This window comes from Podarcis pityusensis, assembly GCF_964106645.2.
Source record: "Podarcis pityusensis genome assembly, chromosome: 2".
In the NCBI taxonomy this organism is placed as follows: domain Eukaryota; kingdom Metazoa; phylum Chordata; class Lepidosauria; order Squamata; family Lacertidae; genus Podarcis; species Podarcis pityusensis.
Genome location: NC_138029.1, coordinates 58,549,329 through 58,568,348, shown reverse-complemented (window position 1 = coordinate 58,568,348; position 19,020 = coordinate 58,549,329).

The following is a 19,020-nucleotide window of genomic DNA, read 5'->3' as shown; positions in this document are numbered from 1 at the left end:
CAAAAGTCGTATTGTCTAACCTCCTGCTATGCAAGAATCACAATTAAAGTATCTATGCCATATGGCCTACTTTCCATGCATTTCTTAGTCTTTAAGGCAGAGATGGGGAAGCGGTGGCTCTCCTGTTGTTGATAGGCAGTCAGCATGCCTAAATGGCCTTTGGTTGGAGCCCATTAACACCCGGAGAGCTGCAGCTTCCATGCCCTTGTTTTATAGTGTCGGAAGACTTTCAGTTGCACTTACTTGATTTCTGTTTTATTGGTGAGTAGCAGCTGAATGGGAGGGACTAGCTCCATTGAAAAGCATTTTTTTTTTTATAGTTGATACGAGCTGATGTGAATGTAGTGAAGCATGCAGGTGTGAAGCAGCTCTGACTTTACAGATTGATTGCACCAGCAAATCCACATTTAAGAGAAGGTACACTGACTACTGTGAAGTGCCATGCCACTGCAACACCACACAACTTGATGGTACTTCAACGAATTCTGGAGTGCAAATGTTGGGCACCGGCATGGCAGTCATACCTCAAAGCACCTTAATGACAACAAACAAATTCTGGGCTGCAGCGTCTTTCAAGCATATCTTTATTATGGATGGGTTTTTGTTGTTTTTGTTTTAGCTTGTTTATATGCAGAAGAAAAGCCGAACTTTTGTAGCAATGAATTAAAATGACTTAATGGACATGAAGCTGCCCATGTGTTATGACCTTGATACACAATTAAAAAGGTGATTTTTCTCCCCTAAGCTAAATGAAATGTCTCACGTTAGCTGGATGAGGTTGAGGAGCCACCTGTATGAGCTTACAAGCTAGCATTTTCTCACTAATTAATGAGACAAAATAGTAGTGGAACAGATTTATTATTGTCAGCAAAGCCATTAATGGCCATGCCATTTATGAGTCAATGGCTTGTTCAATGGGTAAGTGCAGCTAATTCTCAGTCTTGGGCTGAATATCAAGACCTTGATGTAGTGATTTAGTTTTTACACATCATTTACTAAAGCCTCTATTTTAGTTCGAGTGTGCTGGGCCTGAAAATGGCACCATTCATGTTTTGAAATCTTGCTGTTACAGGTTGATGTTCCCCCTCAACGGCTTCAGCTGAAATCAGAGATGCAGCACTTAGCAAAAGAACAGAGGGAAGGAAAAACAGTCAAGGTGGAAGTACTTGAAAAAGAAATCTCTTTTCAGAGATGTTGCTTGGTGCAGCATTGGATGAGTAAGTAACAAGTGAATACAGGACAATGTAGGTTGTCTTGCAAACTTTAAGTTGGGTTGCCATATTTCTAGAAGTAAATTTAAAATTCAGGCCACAAAAGTTGTTGGGCTTTTGGAGCTTTTTTTTTTTAAAAGGAAACACAAAGTTAAAACAAAGTTGTTGAGCTTTTTAAAGGCAATCAACCTCAAAATCCCAGACAATTTCCCGATTTTCCAAAATCACTATTTTTGCTGGTTAAATTCCACACTTATGGCAACCCTACTTTAAGGTTCCATTAGGACCCTTTATATTTGCTTGATTGCTTCAAATATTTGATTGCTACTTTTCAAGGCTGTAGCCTTCACAAGATTACTTACATTAATATAAATTAATGTAATTTTAATTATCAACTTTATTTATCAGACATCAAAACATCAAGTTCCAACGATGGACTCTTTGGGGTTTGTGTTCTACTCTGGGCAGATTCTTCCTTCTGCTCACCTTGAATTCTTTCATGCAAATCTACCATCAGCCAGGCACCACAAACAGAAAATATATTTTTTCATTGCACCAGCATTTATTGAAGGCTAATGACTTGGGGGATCACACAAGCACAAATTTTGGTTCAGTTGTGAACATCCTTAATAACTTGCAGTTGTGAGCTTTGGCAGCTCAAGTGGATGAGCTCAGTCAAAACAATAAAAAATGGGATAGTGTGTTACGCGTTATCAGTGGTTTTGCAAGCCACCATTAAATAAGGTTTCTGAAGCTATGGATGGTTGCTGTAGCCCTCAGGTGTAATTCCATCAACAGAGAATATGCATGCTCTTTCTGTAAAAGAATGGCATCCTCTTTTTATTTAAATGCATGTTTAACACTGTGAAGTTTTACATCTTTTCTTCTTTGTAACCGGTCTTTAGATTTATGCAGAGAAAATTGTGATTTTGTGCTGAATTGTCCATGGGGATTACAGGCTTCTTATGATGCTTTCTGAATTTTCATTTTCTTCCTTTAGCTCATGAATGCAAGATCTCTTTTCATTGATGAAGTTACCGGTATGTCCAATTTTTCTTAGTTTGTGTCTCTCCTTTCATTGGTAATATAGGGTTGGAGGCTAATCCTGTTGAGTTCTCACTAAGTAAGTTGGAGGGATCTGTTGAAAATGGACTATCAAGTGGATTTCCTTCCGGCTACATATTTGAATCCCCCATTGCAGCATGGACTCTTGCTATGAATGCCTTTCACCTTAGGTCTCTACAACAAAAGTGTTTTTTTTTTAAATGCACATATTATATGTAAATAGACATGTGAATTGCTTTGCAATTTGCATATTCATTGATGTATAATTGCTGCTGCCCCAGAAAGTGCACTGTTGCTCTTCTTTTTCCTAAAGCGTTGTTTATAGACTTTGTGTATGTTGTTTTATTGCTAGAGACAGCCTATATGCACTAAAACTGCAACTTTATCCATGTCTACTCAGAAGTCAATGATGAATTCAATGATGCTTACTCCCAGTTAAATGTGGTTAGTATTGTAACCTTAATCTGCTTCTTCCTATAGTTAATATTGAACAGTGAAATTAAGTGGTGTGAAAGACTGCCATTCTAACCTCACTTACCTATGAGTAAGCCCCACTGAATGCAATGAAACTTCTAAGTAGACATGGTTAGCATTGTAGCCACAAATGCTTTGTGATGAGCCGCTAGCCACTTCATTAACTTTGGTTTTAAGGTGCCACAAGACTCTTTGTTATTTTTGCTGCATGGGACAAACTGGACTTCCCCATCTAGAAATTCATTAACTTTGAAAGGGAAAACACACAATGTTGGTAATTGACCTGTACATATCTGATTATGGTTGAGTTGTGCACATTTATTGTGCACTTCAAGATATGTAAAATGAAAGTATCTTTCTGTGTCAGTGGGCACTGAAAAGGAATATAGACTTGTGCAAAATAAACCAATTGCTGTAGAACAGAAAATACCAGTTGAAAATGAGAATGAGTCTTGGAATGGGCTGAGGCACACGTGTACATCCCCAGGTCTGACATACGCCAGAGTCCTACCTACTTCAGTGAATTATGACAGTGGCCTGGTAAACAAACTCATATTATTCTCTGGTGCTGAGGATACTACAGTTTGGAGATTATTTTTTGTTATATTTTTCGATAAAACAGTTTGGTGGGAGGGGCCTGTTCAAATAGGCCGGTTAGAGGAGAGCTAGGGGGCCTGCTTGTGGTGGCAGACCTGGCTTCAATCAGGTCTGCTGAATTTTTATATGTTCAGGCCACATACAGCTCTGTCTATATAGACTAATTTTTTTAGTTTGCTTGTCTTAAAAAGTCTGTAGCAACTCATATTGTCAAAAGCTGGCATATTACCCTGTTTGCATGAAATAGTCAATTTGAAGCATAAGCCACCAACCACTTTATGAAAGGAACTGTTCAAGGTAGGATATTTGGCCTCATGATTTTGTTGAATTCTCATGAAGCTTACAGCAACTTCTGGCACTGAGGCCACGTTGTGCATGACTAGGAAACAAAGTCAATCAATTACAGGAATAATTGCTCAGAGTTTTTAAGACTGTTTCATAACTGACTAGGTATTCCTCAGGAAAACAAATTAGTTCTAGGAAAAGCCTCTGTGTAGTACTCCCCTCATGTTCCTTTTGCCACTTTAAAGTATTATGCTTTGTAATTCAACAATTACAGGGGTGCCATATTTGATAGCAAATATTTTGAAGATTTGAAAGAGGAGCACAGAAAGGCTGCTGTTGAGTTGTTCATCAATTAGTGGTTAAATCAGTTACCTGCCTGGGAATACAAGAAACATCATTTCTTCAATCTGGATAATCAGACATTTGACTGCGTAGATGTTTCTGAACAGACTAGGCTGAGCTGCAGCTGATTTTGTCAACAAATTGATAATAGCTAAATATTTCTCACAGAAGGATTGGCGGGAGAGGTGGGTTACCCTTTTTGAGTCTGCTTTCACAAGGATTCTTCAATTGGGGTGAGCCAAAGCAAAAATACTCACTATTTTTCACGTATGTTTTGGCAATTTCCAACAATCACTTTTATCTCCCAGTGATTTTTCAGCAGTGTCTGCAAAAATGTACATTCATTCATTCATTTACATGGCCATGTCTTTCTTTCTTTCTTTCTTTCTTTCTTTCTTTCTTTCTTTCTTTCTTTCTTTCTTCCTTCCTTCCTTCCTTCCTTCCTTCCTTCCTTCCTTCCTTCCTTCCCCTCAAAGACATTACCATATAGCTAAATGTGATTGGCTATACATATTGTAGTAACACTGTCATATTCACTGTGCAGTCCCTGATTGGCTATGATTGCCTGTGTAACTAACCTAGGAAGACTATATAAGGGACACTGAAGCGGCAGCAGCTAAGGAAAATAGGGGCATCAAATCAAGTAGGAAAAGAAGGTGAACAAAATGAAATAAAAGCATCTTGAAGAGAAATATTTTCTCTCACCTCAGTTATTGTTGCTTAGAAATCTGAAAGCTACACAATTAATGATTTCCATTCATGATGTTATAATATATAAACTCAAACTATTATCTCTGTTCTGCCCTGCATGTGTAAAGTGTTATTTCTAAAGAGATTCTTTCTGTCCATCTATGGTGTTGTCTCTTTCACTTCCCAGTTGTTGTTTTCTCCCATTGTGTCTTGGGGCGGAACTGAATCTGAAAGTATCTCAGAGGTCTTATCTCTCCGTCCCTTGCTTCAATGTCTTGGAACAGGCAACAGTCTGCTAGAAACTATTCTGTCTCACTAGTAAAACACGTTGCGGATCTTGATATTTTCCCCTCAGCCTAGGAAAAGGTGGGAAAGTTTTGAATGTGCTGAAGATCTAATACTCCTTTCGAAGTCCCAGAATCTCTGCAGCTTTCTTATCGCAGACCCAAAATTATTTTCCTTCCAGCTAGAGATGTATGGCCCAATTAAATTTGCAGACATTCTGTCAGTAGCACAGACAAATCTGTCTCTTTTTCCTTGTCTGTTGTTTTTAAACAGAGGTGAGGGGAATTACTTTTTCATTCAAACATAGTGATACTTGAGCTTCCCCTCCACCTCCACCTCTTTTCTTCATTTCACATAGTTTCCATTTTTGCTTGTTAATATCAATATTACTCCAACTTGCCTTCCTCACTTGTAAATATATTTTTATCTTGTATTCCAGAGAGGGTTGCAGAATCATAAATATATAAAAGAAACTTAGAATAAACAAACTGTGGGCTTCTCTCTCCCCAACCAACTCTCACACCAAAGAAAATTTTATCTCAATTCAAACCTTTGATCCGTGTAGCTGATGCGTTTCCCAATATGTTGTTGCAACCCTTTTCCATCACACGTCGGTATTTTAAAGTCAATTAAAAATACCATTAAATAGAGAACCACTGCTTCTTAATGCTGGCATAGGAGGGTTTTTGCCAGGTGAAATGATTTTATACTCAGCGCCTCCCTGCCTTCCACATTCCATGCTGGAGTGAAAGCAAAGTACTGAGATGAACTGCGAGTGAAGCCCATCCCCCCTCCCATTCCTAGGGGCAATTTGCAAGGATGATTTGGCCTGTCATCCTTGTTTTTGTTCACCAACAATCCCCTGCTGTCATGGGGGCTGCCTCCATTAAGGCAGGTGAGACCAGAAGCCACAAGAGCCTGTATTGGAACTTCCTGGATTGGTTAAAAATAGCAATCTTTGTGCCACCAAAGAGCCAGAACCAGATGTTTTCTTTTGAAAAAATAGTATCCCTTTATTAATCACATTAGCAAAGAAAGGACGCAACAGAAAATGTCACCCATGCATGGAACAGTGTAGATAACAGTCTGGGTTGATAGTCAACGTAATGGGGAAATGTGTTGGAAAAATGTCTGGTCAAGAACTGATAGCATTGTTGTTTTATTGTGAATAAAACCTAAATTAAATTAAATTAAGAAATAAGTGCTGAAAGAAGGAAAATGGCAATACAGTATGCAGTGCAATAAATTCACAGCACTTTAGGCTTTTGCATGCCACTACGTGTCCTTTTTGTCTGGCACACAGGTGGTAAATTCAACAAATGGATATCAGAGATTGTTATGGGACATAAGGGGAGGAGGTAATCTGTTTGACATGTTGGGCGCAGGCCACTTTGAGGGTTTTTATAGCACAAACCTGGCACCTGATAGCAGGCTGCTGTCTTGAGCAGGAACTTGCTCCAATCTGTTCCTTTCACTCTATAATTCACTGAAGATTTAAGGGGTGTATGTTCCTGTTGTGCTTGTGTGGAAAGCCATATCTCTAGCCAAGACTGTAGATTTTAGTCAAGTGAAAAAACATAAGACTGCGACTGATTTCACAGCAATCTGTGAATTGCCACACTATATTTTTGACAGATTTCTTCCCCTGTCATCAAGAACTGGTTACCCGGAGGGTCTAGTAATTTCTACAGTATGTCATACAAATGTGCACCTTCTGTACATTTTCTTGCTTCTGTTGTGGCTGAAGACTGAAAATGTCCTTCTCTGTATTTACTTAGACCCTGCATTTACTTAAGACTGTGGACAGTGATGAAAATACAGTGGTACCTCAGGTTAAGTACTTAATTCGTTCCGGAGGTCCGTACTTAACCTGAAACTGTTCTTAACCTGAAGCAACACTTTAGCTAATGGGGCCTCCTGCTGCCGCCGTGCTGCCGGAGCCTGATTTCTATTCTTATCCTGAAGCAAAGTTCTTAACCTGAAGCACTATTTCTAGGTTAGCGGAGTGTGTAACCTGAAGCGTATGCAACCTGAAGTGTATGTGACCCGAGGTACCACTGTATGTAGGTCAGGGGTTGGCAACCTTTTCCGGTCTGTGGGGCCCTTTGGAATTTTGAACATTTGCTGTGCACACCACCCCCTCTGGAAGCCTTGTGTACCATTTGGAAGCCTACAGATATACAGTATTTTGTGACAAAAACTGAACATAACAGGTGTATCTTATTAATTGTTGCAGCTAGAACTGAGTTGTGCAGTAATTTAGGCTGTATTCCTAAGCACAGTTTCTTACTAAGGAGGAAGCAGGCCCATTAAAAGCAATGTTTACTTCTAAGTAAACAACCTGCATAAAATCGTGCAACAAGTATATTGTTCAGCATCATATTTGAAGTGTCTTCCCACAGCAATAACTGGAACCCTGGTTGTTCTAAGCACATATAATCTTTTACATACCATTTGACATAGTCATATTTTGAGAAAACGACTGCAAAACTAATTTGTAAGTGTTCTGGAGTGTATGGTTCATGCAATACAAGCATTTCATTGCATTTGGTTGTCTTGCATTGAGATATGAGTCAGGGTATGATTTTTCCTTAGAAGTACAGTATATTCATACTCAATTACTATTCCTACATCAGTGCTTTTATTGTCATGCCAGGGTAATTAAGTGGTTAAGAACAACCCAGTTCAATATCCAAGGCAAAAACAATTCATGCATTTAATGTTTCTTGGGTTTCTTCCTCTTACTAGCATGTCAGGCCACATTAGTTCTGTATTTACTATAATGGCTTCTCAAGAAGTGGAAGAGAGTTCAAGTGTGAACCAGTGACATCACCTTGGAAATAGTTGTATCTACTAGCAATTGTTGCTCATACAGATCCTTCTTTTTCTTCTTCTTCTTCTTCTTCTTCTTCTTCTTCTTCTTCTTCTTCGGAAAATAGCCAACAATTGTCACACTTGGGTTATAAGAGATATTGATAGTTTACGTTTCTCCAGGTTGCAACTTCATTGAAATTCAAATAACAAATTAACAATAATAAATGTGATATTTTCCTGTTTACTAAAATCTTTGTTCATGCGGATTTAAGGATCCTTTAGATTGGAGTCTTGAAGCCGCTTTGAGTGAAGTGTGGTAAATCCTTGTTATGGAGCAGTTGCCATCTTGGCATTTGCCAAAAATCTAGGAACAATCCAGTCAGCATGAATCACTTTTAACAAGCAATCTAATCGGGTGGGGCTGGGGCAGGGGAGCCCATAGTAAAATAACTGCCATTTCCAGAGCTCTGCTGGTCTTGTGCAGAAGGACAGAAGGTGGTGGTGGTAATGGTGGGGCAGGACAGAAAATAAATATGCCAACTCTGGGACTGGTGTATTTTCCTTTCCATGATGGAGGAATGGGAGAACTATGGATCTTGTGGGTGCAAAGTCTCTCTCAATCCTTTTCCTGCACTACCTGACACACCTCTTTCCTCTTCTACCACTGTTGGAGCATTGATGGTGAAGGGAAAGGACAGTCCCACATTTTTCTGCAGTCACAGTGAGGGTTCCTCCAGAGAAGGATCTCCTTCTCTGCCTGCAGATACCTCTCACTGTCTGTGGAGAGCAAAGGACACTCCTCCCAGAGGCCATTGGATTGCATTCTTCATCCCATTTATTTAAACTAATGTTAAGTATGTGCTAACTGTCGCATTGAAGTCTTAGAAGTGCTCAACCTTGTCTGAGTCATGCTACAGCTCCTCTCATTTTAAAATAAAGCAACTCCCCAAGTATGATTTCAAACAACTTCTCTTTGCACATAGTCAGTCATACTAGTCACAACCCATCATTATTGTTTACAGTCGGAGCAATGATTGAGCTGGAGAAGCACTTGGAATGAGCAACCAATAAGCATTAGAATAATAATGAAATGTGTGCTATGAAGTTGTTATCTAATTATGGATGCTCAGACTCCATATCAATCTTGCTTTGAAATGAAACATAATTAAATTATTTTGCTGTAAGAGAAATTACCAGACTTGAATTTAAATGATTCAAAGTGATCTGAAGTCCCCTTGTAGAAGTGCTTCTGGAGATTCTCTGTTTGAGAAAATGCTTCACATGTGCTGTGTCCCAAATAGGAGAAAATTCAGGGATGCCTTTGCAGGGTCAGTGTTACTTTGGGAGGACAAGGAATTGGTATATTCTTTTTGGTACCAGTGAAAGCTTCCCTCCTGTGTCAAATAGCAGCTCTGAGTGGAGATTTTCTTTAGGACTGTGGTGTGTGAGCAAAGGGTCAACACCCACTCCTTGCATGCTGCACTCCTGTTTTTGAGTCTCATCCTCTACTCTGTGACTGATACCCAGAATTTTAATACAATTTTACAAGTGCAGTGACAAATCATGTGCTTTATATCAAATGTGGTTTCCCCTAAAAATTCTCAGATTTTACACCCAGTGGTCAGGATCTACATAGTTACTTAGGATCATGAAAAGAGCTTAGGCTAGCTTGGTGGGATTTTTGGCTTTTGTTTTTGGCCGTTGTCTTATATGCTATATCACAAATCCATTTTGAAATGGGGTTGCCATTCAGTATTAAACAAGTCTAACAGGGTAGCCCTGTGCATGTTTACTGAGAAGTAATTACCACTGTGTTCAGCAAGATCTTACTCCATGAGTACATCCTTTGCCAACCTGATGCCCTCCAGTTGTTTTGGATTACAGCTTTCCTCAGACCCAGCCAGTATGGCTGTGCTGGGTGGTGCTGATGGGAGTTGTAGTCCAAAACATCTGGAGAGGACCAGGTTGCCCTAATAAGTGTGTATAGGATTGTAACCTAAAGCCCTCTTGGGTTTACGGAACTCATTTAATGGTTCTTTGGATCCTGGCCAATGTATTTAGGACTGAGGTGATAATCACATAATGACACCCATTCAGGCTAACGTGAAGTCGGACACTCACTTACAAGATAAAAAACAGTATATATAACTAGGCAAACAAATGTTAATGGAATCAATATGGTGAAAGAAAGCTTACGCCCTTTCTCTGTTTCTTACAGTTTGCTTTCTTTGACATCCATTAATTCTTATATTGATTTTGCTATAAAAAGCAAACTGCATTCGTATTGCAGCCTGAGTTTGAGAAAAAGAAACCACATTGATTACATTGGAGCAAAGTACATAGTAAAAATGAACTGCCTGAAACACTTAAATGTAGTAAGCTTCTGTAAGATACATAAATCACATTGGTTAATGTTGCAAATGAGCAGTGCCCTCTTAAATATCAGAAATAGATGACACCATAAAACAAATTTGGCATGAAACCACAGACCCTGTTTCTGTGTACCTGCCATTTTAAAAGCGCTATCAATAATGGTTATGGTTGTTGTAAGCAAAAAGAAAGTGTTCTCAATATCCTCTTTTAAAAAGTTCCTTCAAAGTCACTTTGTAAATATGACAACACTAGTGTTTTATCTCGGTGATAAATAAATCTTAATTATTATTGTGTCATGATTGTTTTTATAGTTCACTCATCAAAACCCTTCTGATGCCTCATTACTAACGATCATTTTATGGTCCAAATACATTGGAAGAGTATTGCTGATGAATGGGAAATTAAAGCAAATTAATTTTTTGAGGGGCCAATTCACATCTGGTGTAAATGCAATAACTTTATCAGTCAATGGTTCACCCTTACACCCCAATTTTTAAAAACTTACTTGTTTCACTGGAACAACCTCTAAGTAAGGACCAAAGCAGACATGAAACTAAATGCAGTTTTAACAACCATAACATTTAAAAATTATAATAATAGCAGGTGCAGGGAACTGGGACCATAGAATGTATAGAGGGTAAGTTTAACCCTTTTCTCCTTTACTGGGACACTAATGATCACCACCCTTTCCTATATCTGATGCCTCTTCTGGGGCTAATAGCAGCAGTGGGGACAGCAGATTTTTGTTAGGTCCATGGTGCAGGAGGGAAGCGTTAAACCAGGAGTCAGCAAACTTTTTCAGCAAAGCGTTAAACCAGGAGTCAGCAGGGGGCCGGTCCACTGTCCCTCAGACCTTGTGGGGGGCCGGACTATATTTTGGAAAAAAAATATGAACGAATTCCTATGCCCCACAAATAACCCAGATATGCATTTTAATTAAAGGACACATTCTACTCATGTAAAAACATGCTAATTCCCGGACCATCTGCGGGCCAGATTGAGAAGGTGATTGGGCCGGATCTGGCCCCCGGGCCTTAGTTTGCCTACCCATGCATTAAACCACCTCCTTGCATGTTGCAGTCCCCATGAAAATCCCTCCCCCATACCTATGGTTGTTATTTAAGCAAGCATAGTTGTTTATGATATAGTTTGGCCCTAACTGTTCTTTGAATGAAAGTTTTCCATAAAAAAAGGTCAGTTAAAATAAATGTGACTTGCTTCAAGCAAATGTGTTATAAAGTTATAAGAGAGCTGAGAAGATTAAAACTAGGGAACATTAAAATTGGCTAGGGCGAGCCCAAGCCCAAGCATGTTATTGACGGTTGAAGAGGGCAGAAGTAGAAACACAAGGAGCCTGGAAGCTGGGATTACCCATATTGCCCCTCCTATTCCGTAGTACTGCTTTGAGAATTTTGGGGTCCCATATAGTCTTCTACTGCAGATGAGGTGCTTTTGCAGACTGTTCAAGTTCTTTCTGTTTGCCCTGCCACTTCCTGACTGTTGACATTGAGAACCCCTAGAACAGTACATGGGGGCAGGAGAGGGGAGACTGAGCCATCTGGCAAGCAGAAATGTTTGTGCTGATGGAACGATCACCTTAGTATGACAGTGAATTCCACCACTGACTGAACTCTTACATGATTTACAGCTCAATCATAACAATGTCTAGCAAAAGGTAAGTAGCTGAATTCAATGGGGCTTACTCTCAAGTAAGTGAGGTTAGGATTGCTGCCTTTCAGTGCCTGCCATTCTCTTCAATGTGTGCTAGGGTGGGTTTTTTTTGTTTTTTGTTTTGCACGTCTTGTGCAACACTAATGTATAGATCTTCTTGGGTTAAAAATAAGATCCGCAGATTCTGCAGCAAACCCCTTTGCTTTCTCTTCTGTTCAGAAGACCAAAGAACACACCTAATACTTTTTCAGGCTCTTTGACTTATCAAGGTTAACTGTTGTTGTTGTTGTTGCTGTTGTTGTTGTTCTTGTAGGTACGCTTTCTTGTTTTGTCCTTTTTATATCTGGCACCATATAATGAGACTGATTCATAGTCCATCTGTACAGCAAGCGCAGTGCTTAGAGCAGTGCGACCTAAGGAAACCAGCCAAGGCAAAAAGTTGAAAAGCTTTTAGCATTCGACATTGCCCTAAGACGAAATCCTTTGTTGTGTCTGGGTAAGTCATTGGTATGTCTGCTAACATACTGCACATTGCACATCACAAACAGTAGAATGTGGCACAGAATTTGGCTTTGTAAAGGCAGTTTGTTTTCATCCCCACCCTTCTTTTTAAAGCAAGTTTCACTCTTCCATAGGGCAAGGACAAAGATGTAATGTAGTTTATTTATTTACCATCCACTTATTCCACTTCGCAGACAAGTATTTTTTCCAAACCAACTTGCATCATCACCATCATTTTTTTTAAGGTAGACACAGGTTCTGCCAACTGGATTGCAAACTGAAAAGTCAACACATACTAAGGAAGGGTCATGGTTGTGGATGAGAAGGTTGTAAAACAGTGTATTAGCAGTCTGTAGTTGCTCTCAGGCCCTGGTAAAAGGGCTGGGTGGAGAACAAGGGGGAGGGAGAGACCGATCAACTGATGATTCTGTTTATGGTCTTCTTGGAGGACATACTGCCTACAGAGAATCCAGAAGGGCCTTGGCTCCCATAGCCTTTTATGTTAGTCTTAAGAACATAAGAAGAGTATGCTGGATCAGGCCAGTGGCCCATTTAGTCCAGCGTCCTGTTTTTACAATGGCCAACCCAATGCCTTATAGGAAGCCTGCAATCAGGTTCCTGAGCACAACAGCACTCTCCCCTCCTGCGGTTTTGAGCAACTGGTATTCAGAAGCTTGCTGCAGCAGACTGTGGATAGTCCTTATTGGTTAGTACTTTTAGAATGGCACAGACATGATTTGGCTAAAATTTTGTAGAGTCAGGGGTTGGGTCTTGTGGGCTTCAGGATGGCCCCCCACCATAACTTGCACAACAGCAAAAAGACAGATTTCTGTCTCTCTGAAACATGACATGGAGGCAGGAAAAAAGGGTGAAGTAAAGTCTCTTCTGGAACTGAGGCCTGATAGAAGGAAAACTGGGAATGGAAAAATCAGCCCTCCGGGTCTTTGAGGCTAGAACAGGGGTCAGCAACCTTTTTCAGCTGTGGGCCGGTCCGCCATCCCTCAGACCATGTGGTGGGCCTACTCATGTAAAAACACCCTGATTCCCGGACCTCCGTGGGCCGGATTGAGAAGGTGATTAGGCCGCATCCGGCCCCCGGGCCTTAGGTTGCCTACCCCTGGGCTAGAATATCATGCACAGGAGGATACTATGTGTTCCTAGGGATGGCTGAATGTGTCAATTTCATTTTCTCTTAGTTTCTCAGTAGCCCAGTCTTAAATTCAGTTCTTCACATTTCTCAAGCAACTTGCATTTTTAAAAATCTGCATGAAAGTTCACATTTTAGTACAATTTCTTCTAATATACACATTTTGCACATACTTTCCCCTAATATGGTGCACTATTGTGTGTTATTTTCAAGAGAATATGCATTTTTATGCACACTTTCCCCCAATAAATATATTTGTTGGATACTTGCATCACAAAATTTGGAGAAGTATGAATTTTTAAGGATAATTGTGTTCCTGTTCATGTATTGGTTTGAGAAGTGCAAATTATGCAAACAAAAGTGACTTTCTCCTCCATCCCTATGCTCAGCTCAGCTACTCATATACTCAGGATTTGCTTTAGTAGACAAAAGGAGTAACTGATTGCTGAGGGAGTTGTGCCCACAGACTTTGTGGAAATGGTGAGTTTTGGGGAGATGTTTGAAGGAAAAACCTTTGGACACCTTAGAGCAGTGGAATCAGAGGTGCAAGGGGCACAGGCAGGGGTGTCTGGGGAATGAAAATAGAGAGATAAGGGGTGAGCAAGATAGTATTACTTACTTGTGCTTCTATTTGCCAGTGTCTTTTGGAGCAATGTAAATAACATTTCATTTAGGCTCAGGCTGTAAGTGCAAAAAAAGGTGATGCTTGGCCCTGCTTTATTTTCATTTACTGTAGCCTTATTAGTTTGCCCCTGAAAACTCAGCAGCATCAGCTATGCTGCAGAGCGCATCTGCAGCAATCTTTTATGCACCTCTGTTATGGACAGAAAACATCCCTATCATTTTGTTCTTGTGGCGGGGCCCCTAGATTCTTTCTATTATTTATTTAATTGAAATATTTATATCCTGTCTTTTGAAGAAGACGACGTTTCCACTTTGGATGCTGGGACTCTTGTGTGAGCAGAGCTGACATAAGGCTAGGCTTGAAATCTTCTCATGCGATAATGCTTTTTGTGCGTTTGTTAACTGAGCCTGTGCTTGCTTTTAAAGGATGAGCTGAAAAGCTTTAGTAAGTAAACGATTAAACTCAACTGTCTCAGCCTTCCGATCAGTGAGGCACTATCCTTTAAAATGCTGATCTGCATTGAATTCCAAATGAAGAACTTGATCCTAAAAAGAAAGGGCTGCCTAGATCTCTGGCTCTAAACCAGCAAAGCATTTAAACACATACTTTAAGCATTCAGCAAAGCTCTTAAGCTTATGGCTCACATAAGTCATGTGTATGCTCACAAAGGGTCCCCCCACTTTCCCATATCACTTTCAAAACACCTTTACCAATTTCATTTCCCTTCTGTGAGCTTTTTCTTTTCCTGTCAATGATGCATTGGAATATACTGGGTTGTATTCAAAGGAGTGCCAGAGGAGTTCCACTGGTGCAGAGGCACTTTCGTTTCCTCTCCTCCACCCACCATGCTCCCCTGTAACTTCTCTAGAGGGTTCTCCAACTCTCTGAAGCTGTTTTATGGGCAATGGGAGGGGGGCTGGAGAAGAGGAGAAAGTTCTGTTCCTCTTGTGCTCATTTCTTGCCCTGGTGGAATGGGAGCATTGGATAACCCTCAGTTACAGTGTTGGCATTTTGATGTCCAGTACCTAGACTTGAGCTACAGAATATCAACACAAAACCAACTGGATTAGATAAAGTGCCAGATTCACCTAAGCAGCCCCATCAGCGGAACCCTGTGCAATGACTTCCACTTGTGCCATGGGACTTCCCTCCCCGCTCTGCCCCTTGTTTGCTTCCCACCCCCTGAAATTGGTTAGGGAGGGTATTGGGTGAGCCCCCAGACAAGCTCAGGTCTCTAACCCTGTACTTATTCACCTGGGAATAAGCCCCATTAAACTCAACAGGATTTGCTTTTGAGTAGACTTGTATAGAACTGTGCTAATTTGAGTCAGTTTAACTTCATAAGAAATAGCAGGAAACAGCTGAAGTTGCAGTAAATGAATATATTATTGTGCGTTGCAAGAGCTTAGGGCAATCCACAGATAGGTGTGAACTATGGTCTTGAAATGTAGTGGGTTACATTTATTTATGCTCACATTTACATACCACTTACTCAAAAAGTGATTAAGGGGGGGAAAACCCAATCAAAACATAAAACAATAGAAAATTCGCCATAGTAAAACAAAAACGATTTAGCTCCATGGATAATCATGCTGCAGGGAAAGCTTGAGTAAATAGCAATACCTATACCTGGAGTTATGATTAAGTAAGTCTGCAAAGTTACTTTAGTTGGTAGTTTTGATCTGGAGTCTCACTATCTTGATTTAAATTATTCAGTTTTGCTAAGCTAATGTCAACTTCTCTGCAAATGTTCAGTTCATTTGCATTATGCAGTGTTCACATGTGAAGGTGCTCTGATTTACTATTACTAATAGATTTGTCCCACATCCTTCAGACAGCTCAGATACGTAAATTAATAAATATTGCAGTGCTCATGCTATTCCTCCAAGCAATGATATGTTCCAGGGCACAGTGATTACCTAGGATTGGAGGTAATCAGATCTTCAAGGAGAAGTAGCTAGCACCCCAACATTCTGATGGCTTACAAAACTAAAAACATAGCTCCCTCCAATACAATATAGATATTGCATGCATGAGGGAGGAAAGTGATAATGCTCACTTTGGCGCCACACATGCTTAACAGATCATCCCTAAAACACTCCACACTTCTATGGCAGGGAGTCTGCTCTAACCATGTAGGCTCCTGCTAGAACATGCAAGTCGAGCAGAAGTTCAACTCAATTGCATTGAGGGCTGCAATGATAGTCCAGCTCTGTCTGTCTATCTGTCTGTCTGTCTGTCTGTTTCTCTCTCTCTCTCTCTCTCTCTCGGTTCATCTTGTTTCCAGGCCTGGCTTAGTGCTTTAAAAATCTAAACTGCCCCATTTGTGTAGCTGCCCTCTATGCCTATATTTGACTCCTGTAATGAGAACAGAATTGTCCTAGAAGATTATCTCAGAGTAAAGTTTTGCCTTGTAAAAACTTCTTAATCATATTCCAAGACTCTATCCATATAAGTGTGAAATGTACCATGGGAGCTATATATAAAGTGCACTATTACCACTGGCGTCCTTATAATTATGATTGACTGTATACTTGTTCAGCAGAGATTTACTCCTGTGTCACCGGAATGCCTCTCATTCATTTGCACTTGGTTTTACATCATTGCTTTATAGAAAATTCATGGTCATGCTTTTTGGCTGTTGACCAGGTAACACCTGCTCACCAAAGCCCATTCTTAGTGAAAACACAGCTGGGGTGTCAGGGCCTTTGTGTAATTGAACAAGGCCTTGATGAGAAGTCCTAAGAAATCATTGTAGAATTAAATAAGCAAAAGATTGTGTTCATGAATAAAAATGTCATGATCTACTAGCATAATACATTTGGACCTGTTAGAACAATATCTGTAGGGCAGGAGAAATAAGTGGCCTTGGTCACCTGGCATGACAAATATTGGCTCAGTTTGTGTGTAACCTTAAGCCAAACCATGGTTTAGTACAAACACTAGGGTTACTGGAAAGGAGATTGCATCTTCTGCCCTCCTCCCCCAATCCTCCTCCTGCTGAACTAACCAAGGATAATTGGTGGTTTGCCTCAGTGTGACATCTGAATCCAGGCCCATGGTCGGTCTTCTCCACACAAATTATGAACTGTAAACCCAGAACAAAAAGCTTATGGTTTGTCTGGAGCAGCACAAATCATGAGCACAGGTTAGGACAATGCAGCACGCACGTACAGTGGTACCTCGGGTTAAGAACTTAATTCGTTCTGGAGGTCCGTTCTTTACCTGAAACTGTTCTTAACCTGAGGTACCACTTTAGCTAATGGGACCTCCCTTTGCCGCCGCTGCACAATTTCTGTTCTCATCCTGAAGCAAAGTTCTTAACCCGCGGTACTATTTCTGGGTTAGCGGAGTCTGTAACCTGAAGCGTCTGTAACCCGAAGCATCTGTAACCCGAAGAACCACTGTACAAACTTAATTGCTAAAAGGGTTTGCAAATCTCACTTTATTTAGTTCTCCCAGGGGGTGGGGAATCACATTGGCCATAGCTGCATGGATTAGCATTATAGTAGAATCCAAAACATAATAAATATGTTTGAAAACACAAAAAGTCAGAAATGAAATCAACAAATCATTTATTTAAAGCAAGCATCACCACCAGGCAGCATATAACATAGCAATACAGTTACAATGGAGCAAAACAGAGCACAGTACAGTGGTTTTCAAATGTGAGGAGGGTCCTCTTTGGGAGACGTGGGGTGCAGGGAAGGTGGGTTGCTTGAAGTTTTAGGGAGCGATATGCTCCTGAAATAGGTGGTGACTCTTTCTTCCTGACCCTGCTCTTGAATGACCTCTGCCAGAGGACCTCCACTGGATCTGTGTGGAGTGGCTGTTCCATGTGGTTTGGAAAGGAGGGTTCCTATGATGCTTTTTGTGCACTGTTGTAGGATGCTTGCATTTCATCATCATCGTCATCATTTAAGATTTCTTAATCACCCTTCATCATAAGGTCCAAGGGTGAGCTCTAGCAAACTAAAAATACAATATTAAAATTAGTTAAAGAAATTCAAAATCAAAGTAGATATGTGGGTTCTAAAAGTAACAATATCTATCTCAGGAGTAAGAGGAAAAGAGATGCATCTTCAGCATGAAACGAAAACTATACCATGAAGATGCCAAACACACCTCTGTGGGGAGGGAATCACATCGCCCAGGAGCTGCTAACAGATGATATACCCCAGATCACAGATCTTGACATTCAGCTGCTGTAGGCTGTATGCGCATGTTGATTATGAGCAAGGCTATCTCTGCACATTCACCTGTGGAACTGTTAACTCATGGGGCAAAAAGGGTGCAGTAGATAAAGTTTAGAAAGCAGAAAGCAAGTTGAAAAAGTTAGTGAAACACTGGAATAGTAAACAGAAATGTTTACCGAGAGACCAGGATGTAAGTGGCTTTCATACTCACAGTGTGAGAGAAAATCTCTTGAAGGGACAAAAACATTAAAAGGCGCATTTGGCAAATTAAAAGTGATGAATGATAAGCAGTAGTGAGAGCAGACTTCCTATGGAAATCAGCAGCTAAATTTAAAATGCAGTGGAGCTCAAGATAATCAGTTTAGGAAGCCAAATGCCCTATACAGCCTCTCATTTCTTCAACAGTGGGATCACTGTTGATAATGGAGATTCATATAATCAGTTAGTGTGATAGCACTCAGAGATTCTTCATGATAAACTGCACTGATCAAATGCTTGCTTCTGTAACAGGTCATTGACAATGATCTGTTATTCAGTTTCAGATCATTGTCTCAGATCTGTTTATGATTATTTAGCTTATAACTAAATGAGGCAGACAGACTGAGGTGTGAATTTCTAGAAAGAATGATTTGTATTGTAAATCTGGGTCTGGGACCCCACGATTCTGAGTCTGATGGCAGCTGGATGATGCACCCCAGAGTAGCAGCTGAAGCCAACCCACTTTTCTATCAACTCTCATCTCCA